Source organism: Theropithecus gelada, chromosome 11 (assembly GCF_003255815.1).
Source record: "Theropithecus gelada isolate Dixy chromosome 11, Tgel_1.0, whole genome shotgun sequence".
NCBI lineage: Eukaryota > Metazoa > Chordata > Mammalia > Primates > Cercopithecidae > Theropithecus > Theropithecus gelada.
Genome location: NC_037679.1, coordinates 21324409 through 21332021, shown reverse-complemented (window position 1 = coordinate 21332021; position 7613 = coordinate 21324409). Strand labels below are relative to the sequence as shown.

The following is a 7613-nucleotide window of genomic DNA, read 5'->3' as shown; positions in this document are numbered from 1 at the left end:
TACTTGATGCATTTTAGATACAAAATATGGTTGATTTACTAAGCATGTTACGATAAAATAGCTAAGTGAAGCATATATTCTATATTTCTTTGTATATATGGTAGGTAGTATTACTCCTATTTTATAGCTGGTGAAGAGAGCTGGTGATACCTAATTTGTCAATGGTTTCAGTGAATCACAGCTATATAAAAGCACAGACCTTTAGAACTGGAAGGAGTTTAGCTATCTTGACTATTATCAGTCTAGTTGAAAAAGAGGTATGAAAACTGGCTCCAAAACCAGATTTTTGAGTTATCCTTCCTTGTAAAGGACTTGTAAGATTTCCTGGGTGAGCATTCCCTTTCTTTTTTCAGATTTTCTTTTTCTGAATTTATTCTTACTATTTATTCATTTTTGAATAGTCTTCTAATCACTAGATAAAGGTTTTGTTCATCTCCAAACATCATCAAAGTGAGACTGAGAAGACCCTTCATTTGAACTCATATGCACAGCGCTTAAACCAACACTCAATTTGACCAAACATATAAGGACACGACCTTCCAGCGTCATGAATATCACGACGTTCCTTTAACAAGGGCTTTGCTTAATAGGGCTGCAGTGAAAATCCTCCCTCTAAATTCTTGAGAAGTTGTAATTTGTAAAAATACAAATTCTCTGAAACCACATACTGTTTTCTTTTTCTTTACGGAGAGAAACTGGTCTGTTATATCTAGTAAAGCGTTCTAATCCGGATGACCCTCTAGAGGGAGACATAGTCCAGCTTTTATACCAGTTGCCGCCTCATCTTTTACTGTCTTGTTCTTTTTCTGCAGGACCGTTGTTTGCTCTCAACGGCAGTTGCTGGGGCTAACAGAACCGGCTTTTGGGAGAGAGAGGCGAGGCAACGCCGCCTGGCCCTGCCATTCCATTTTACTGCTTAACTCAACCTGGAGTGTCAGAGCCTGTTCTCCTCCTGCATTCTCGCCGCACTATATGGGGGAGCCAAGTCACTCTGTACTCACTGGACAGCCAGGCTGGGTGGAAGAGGGTTCTAGAGTGGAGCAGGGGGCTCTGCCCTTTATGGCGACTTTCTAAAAGATTAACATCAGTGTCTTTTGACAGTACAGCATCTGGGCTGGGACGCGGAGAGGAGGCTTTGCTTGCTAAACGGCTTCTTTCTCCGCTGGTGATCTGGATTTGTTTCCTCGGCCCCCTCCCCCAAGCTCCTTTCTTTCTCCCCTCCCGCCTTTAGCGAAGTGACACAGGCGACACCTGCTCGCTTGTGTTCGATGTTGGAACTCGCACCTTCTCGGTGGTGACGGTGCCAGGGCACTGCTGCCAGGGGGACATCGGCGGGTTTCCCTTCCTTCCAGCCCACGATGCCTAGAAGGGCAGCGGGTGGGCTGCATGGAGCTCTGCCCGCAGCACTTCGAGGCGGGATTGAGGGGCTGAAGCTGGCCAGGAGTTGCTGCTAAGTGGACTCGAGTGGAAGGCGCAGGGTCTCCGCGAGGGCACAGCGGGGACCTATCTGCGAGCAGTGGGAACAGGGGCACCTGGACCGAGGGACGCGGGCGTCTGGCGGGGGGACATCGGCTGAGCTCAGAGCCTCTCCTCCTTCCTGTCCCGAGCCTCCCAGCAACTCCACCACGTTGGAGACCCGGTACCTGCGAGAGCCAGGGAACTCGAGAAGTGCGTGGCCGAGGCTGCTTTCCTGAAGGTGAATCATTCCATCCAATTGCCTTTCCCCAGAGAACAAGAGGGAGGGCGGGAGAGAGGGAACGGAGGATGTGTGAGTGTGTGTGTGTGTGAGAGGGAGAGACGACGTGAGGCGAGAGGAAAAGTCTTTACTCGGCCTTAAAAGCAAACAAATCAGAGATGGAATAAGAGCGGTAATTGCTGCAAGATCGCCTTGATTCTTGCAGTCCAGAGAGCTGAGCGCACCGCGCGCATCCGGCGAGGACAGCAGGCGACCGCGGGCGCTGCCAAGGGCTGCGGGACTTTGGCTTTTCTTCAGTAAACAAATCTTTTGATTACTTTGACATTGTGGAATAAAGAAGCGGGGAGAAGGGTCAGGCTCACCTTCACCCGCTTTAGGGGGATTCCAGTTTGGATGTCAAGAGATTCCTGAACCCTCTTTGCCATCGGAGGAGGAAACACAGCCACACACGCGCGCGCACACTCGCACGCTCAGGGCCACACTCACACGCCGCCCTCCACGAGCACACAGCACCAGACTTCGGTTCCCTATGCCCCTGGATGGTGACGGCGGATTGGCATCTTGGAAGCGATGCGAGAGCGATAAGGCTGGCGCCGGCCCGCAAAAACTGCAGGAGCATCGCTAGGTGTTGCCGCCACCGGGAAGCCGGGCTGCAGGTAGGTGCGAGCGGCGCCTCGGGTCGCCGGCCAGTGCTGGGGACCGGAGCGGCAACTGCAGGACCGCGGACCCGGAAGCCCCCGTGTGCACACGTCTCACCTCCCCTTTCTCGGGGATCCGGGGCTGTAGGGGGATCGCCCGGGGAAGGCGAGAGGTGAGGGCAGATGCGGGTCCAGCGGCCGGCGTCTCTCCCTCGCGGGCGGTCAGGGTAGGGGCGGAGTAGAGGGGCGCAGAGAGGGGATCAGAGCATGAGAAAGAAGTCTCCATGAGCAATGCCCTACCTCTCTGCCCCATTTCTCCTAATACAAACAACCAGGTTGAAGACTGAAGTGGGTTTTAATTCGATTCCTTACCCAGACCCATCCTGGCTGGTAACCATTTTGGACTCTTAATAAGGAGTTGGTGGTCGCGTTCCAGGGAAGATCAATGGGATGTGTCAGGTCATCTTTCTGAAATCCCTACTTTTTGTCCGCTTCTGATTAGTTAATTCTCAGGCCTGCTTGCAGAAGGTGGGTGTTTCAGTGAGACTGTTGATTTCTCCACCTCTAACTATTTTCATAAAGAATCAAACTGATAAATTCCAGAGCCTCATCTATGTAAGATTTATTTAGATTTGGGATGGGGCGCTTTCTTACTGAATGAAATAAAGCTTTTGTAAAGGCTACTACGAGAGAGCTTTAGTAAATGATCCTCTTAACGATCAGCTTTCAGAAAAAGAATGGCTTCGGAAAACTAATGGTTTTTAATTTCTTTCCGGGTAGATGTCTCCCAGATTTTGCTACTAATACACGGGTTTTCTGCCGACTGCTTTGCCATCCCTTCCCCCTTCAATTCTAAAAGGCCAGGTGCCTACCAAGAAGTGTTTTCTTTAGGCTACTGATCTTCACTTATCAATGGGGGAACGTGTTATTTTCAGAAACTGGCTTTGCAAAGGAAAGTTTGAGATCCGTCGCCCTCTTTCTCTAAGAACTGCAGGTCGAGTTATCCTGTCTGAAAAGGAAGAAACATAGGCGCTCGCAGAGCCTTCGGGTGGACGCGAGGCTTCTCTATTGAGTATTCCACGTCTTGACCGAGTGTTAAACAATTGCCTGAAGCGTTTGGAATCAAATGTGTAGTAATGTTACTACAGCGGCTAGTCTCTCTTCACCTTTGCTGCGTGAGTTTGGCTTATTATTACAATAATAGAGAGAGAGGGAAAAAAATCCTCCTTTCGTAAGTGTGAAATCCCCTCTTGGATTTTACAAAATGATTCGTGGAGAAAAAAACCCTTAAAAACCACACACAAAAAAGCAAACTCCTAAGCGACCTTTACTCTGAAGTGTCCCCAAAGTACTTGGTAGTGTAGGAGGATCCTTCACACAGGACAGGATGAATTTCAATTACTATTGACTGAATGATAATTGTCTGATTCTTGTCTTCTCAACTAGATTGTTTTAAACATCAACATTCAGAGTTATCAATTAACACTCTCAAACTGCTTTATTAGGCATATAAGACAAATGAGCAATTAATTTAAGATAAAATTTAAGATAAAATAACTAGGAAAGGAGATTAAAAACACTTCTAAAGCTTTAAAAATCAGAGGATTAAGATTAATTGTACTTACCTCAGCCTTTCCATGTTTGCATTTGTACTCTCAGACTGACTAATCATTTGCAATATCACAATTGGCACCTAATATCCTATATTTCAAATAAAAGATCAGACATGTTTGTCTCTTTCCTTACTTTATTTTGTTCTGGATCTCATCCTGAGTCAATTGTTTGAGTTGACCTTTCTTTTTGGAATCTTAATTTTTAAAACCACCAGTAGCCACTTAAAGGCCATCAGTTACCACACTGAAGCTTATAAATATTTTCATTTTCCTAATTTTCAATAAAAAGTTAGATTGTATTATTTGTAGATAGCAAAAGTCCGTGAGGTCAATGTCACTGCCAACTGAATACTTAGGCACAGGGAATATTTTAAGAGGCAAATGGCTTTAGTGTGTTGTTTTATTCAGATCAGGCATTTTTTTTTTTATGTTAAAATCTTGATTCTTTTCTTGCCTTTAAAAAATTTAGTACTTTAGGATGCCTGATTTCATATTTATGTAGAGTGCTATGATATGTGTCTCTTAAAGATGAACCCAGAATTTTTGACATTAAAGCAAATGCCTATATAATGCTACAGGTTCTGCTAGAGGGGAATTAAGGCTTCTAAGTATATGTGATATCTCATGAGAAAAATATTAGTTATTTTAACAATGACAAATTGGAGAATGAAGATTCATTGAGATGCCTATGGATTTATGTCAAAATAGATTACATATTGCTTAGAGATGGCAATATGGTATTTACTAACCACCAAGTTATAAAATGTGATGACATGGCTGTAAAAAGATCTGTTTTTAGATATGGCCAGTTTTCCTATATAAAAATTTATAAAATGATAAAATTTAGGGGGCGGTAGAAAAAATTTAAAAATTATTTTATATTTTATCAGAAAATGTTAGTAGCCCTGGATCCAGTGTCTTCAATACAGTATTTTGATGATCATTTTAAAATGTATTTTTGTGTTAAAATATGCATTTAAGATTGATTTATCACTAATTGCAAGTTATGGATTACCTTATACAGGAAGGGTAAGATGTGTATCTTCGGGATTTCTCAGTCATTTCTTATCTTGGCCTCTAAGAAAAGGTACGGTCAGATTGCACCCAAGTTCAACAATCACTGCAAACTGATGAACATTTGCTGACGAACTCTCTAATGCATGTCCCAAACAAGGAATGTTCCAAAGTGTCATCAGTTATTTCTAATATATTTGAAAAGATGAAATAACCCGAGTGCAAACAGTTCAGTGCCCCTGCTTTTACTTCTGCAGTATTTTATTAGGGATGCCTCATTAAGTCACATTTTTCTGCAGCTGTTTTGTTCATCGAAGATTCAAGTAAAAATACAGAACTTTACTGTGCAATGCAGTTTTGTTTTCTTGGTGAAAAATCACAACTTGGGGTAAAATAATCATCCAAGCTGTCATCCCCTTTGATCTACGCCTGACATTTGCAAATGCAATTCATCAACCTGTTATTAGTAGGGCTTCATCAAAACAAGGAGAAGAATTGCATTAACACAGCCTGCTGCTACATATGAAGGCCAAACCAGCTGCATCAACTTCATATCTGGCCACATGCTTGCACAAAATTTCACATGAAATAGCTTGCTTTTGGACCACTGATTTTATAATGCCATGTGATATGATGAATTTGCCATTTTGTTTGAAAATTCTTTGGCTAACTGTATTTTGAACTACTTTGAGCATATTGAACTACTTAATTATTCCATTGAAAGAGAATAAATAATTTCACATTGAGTTACCATTAGTCTTTAGAAAACAGTTTTACTTTAGGTTCGGAGCACAGTCTGAAACAGGAGATTGACAGGTGAGCCTAGCAAACAGAGACATAGAAGTTAGTTTCTGTTTTTTAATTGTTATTGGCCACTGACTTATTGGGCAATTTTTAGAAGGTCTGATTTTGTTCATTCAATGCAGTGATTCATTCAGTGCAGTGTCGTTGTCAATGACACAAAACAAACAATTCTTGTCTTCTACTTAATCTTACAGAAATTTTAAGAGGATAAGTTAAACTTATTGGAATGTGAAAGTATTTAAATATATTTCTCTGTAGTATCTATCAATATAGTCTCTGTATCTATAAATATATGCACATGCATACGTACATACATACATATGCTTTAAATGACACCCATGTAAAATATTGGTTTTATGTAACAGGGTGATCAGAACAACTTTGTGGAATGTCTACCTTTTTAGGTGCATAGTTTTTCCACTATTTTCCATGATTTGACCTGCAGTACAACTATATCCATAGTATGACAAGGTCATTTATAACTTAGTTTTACTATTTGAGCCATTGTTAATGCATTCTATTTTTCTCATGGATTTTTCTTTTGGAGGTACTTTTGTTTACTAGGCTACAAATGCAAAAAAAATCATTTTTACCCTCAATGTGGAGACACTTTGCGATGTTTTTATTGACACTACAACTGGGAATTTTGACACATTTTAAACTCTGAATGTATCTGTGTGCTGTCTTTATTGAATATAAACCTCCATAGTCAATGCACAAACTATGTATTACATTGGAGTGTACTATTCTCATTTAAAATGGTATCTACAAAATTGCCAGAAATATATTGATATTATACTCCAAATTTATGTTAGCTTTCCAAAATCCACCTGTTTCTAGTGTGTATACCACATGGATATGTTGGATTTTATCCTGTGCTGTAATCTTAGGCAAGCTAGTCAGTGGAATACTTAGGCAATTGATTGGTATTGCCATTGGAAAACATAAGGTTTCTAGTTTACTTGGAAATCAGATGAGAAGTAAATATTTAAGCTACAAGAAGAATACTCTATTTTGTTCAGTGGTTCATGTGGAGTGTGAGATGTATAACTAAGGAATCAGAGCTTGTGTGTTTATATTAGATAAAGTCCTTTTAATCACTTCCTTCAATCTCCTAAGTTACTTCATAGTAGCTGTAATTGTTTTATGATTTTCCCTGAATGGCTAGTTAGCAAAGTTACATCTCCCTTTCCCCAGCAATAGTACAAACATAGTCATTCAATTAAATTTATATTTATATTGCTTCTTTTATATGGTAGCTTTATGCAGTAGATTTTGGAAACTCTTTACAGAGAGATTCAATAATGTGATAATGTTGCATTCTAGCAATTACGGTGATAGGCTGAATTTAGTAATTTGACAAAATGAAGACAACCAGCTGAACAAGTCTCCTGTACTATATAAAGCTAACTCTCTAGATGAAGCCTGGAAAGTTCAAAGTAGTTTTTGATGAATGCAAGGTTTGTTTCACTAAATATAAATAAATATATATATATTTGCTGCTATGAACTAGTCACTGTATAATTGCATGCATGTGAATGGGCAACTGTGTTGCCCTTTAAAGGTCATGCAAAGATTCTACACCTTTCCATTTTCAGTGTTAATTGCCTATGGCCTCCTGTAGCTGCACATGGAACTTTCTGTTGAGTTTAATAACACAGAAAAACACTTCGCTTTCTTTGGGTGGATTATGCAGCTCCTTATAAACAAGCCTATGAAAATAAATTATAGTGGGTACTAGAACAGAAGATTTTTGTAAAGGTTCATTTGTGCTTTGGAATTAAAGTTTTCAAACCAGAATGTCCTGGGCTAGGAGGAGACAGATTCTTTCTGGTGCAAAAAACTGAT

The 7613-nt window shown here is 40.9% G+C and overlaps 1 protein-coding gene across 1 annotated transcript in view; it reads left to right on the top strand.

The window, feature by feature from the left end:
- Nucleotides 1-767: 767 nt before the first annotated feature.
- FAM19A2 (family with sequence similarity 19 member A2, C-C motif chemokine like) overlaps nt 768-7613 on the top strand; it is a 523015-nt gene continuing 516169 nt past the window's right edge. Inside the window, exon 1 of the mRNA XM_025402024.1 lies at nt 768-2352. The gene's annotated coding sequence lies outside the window, so the exon portion shown is untranslated. The remainder of the gene's footprint in view (nt 2353-7613) is intronic.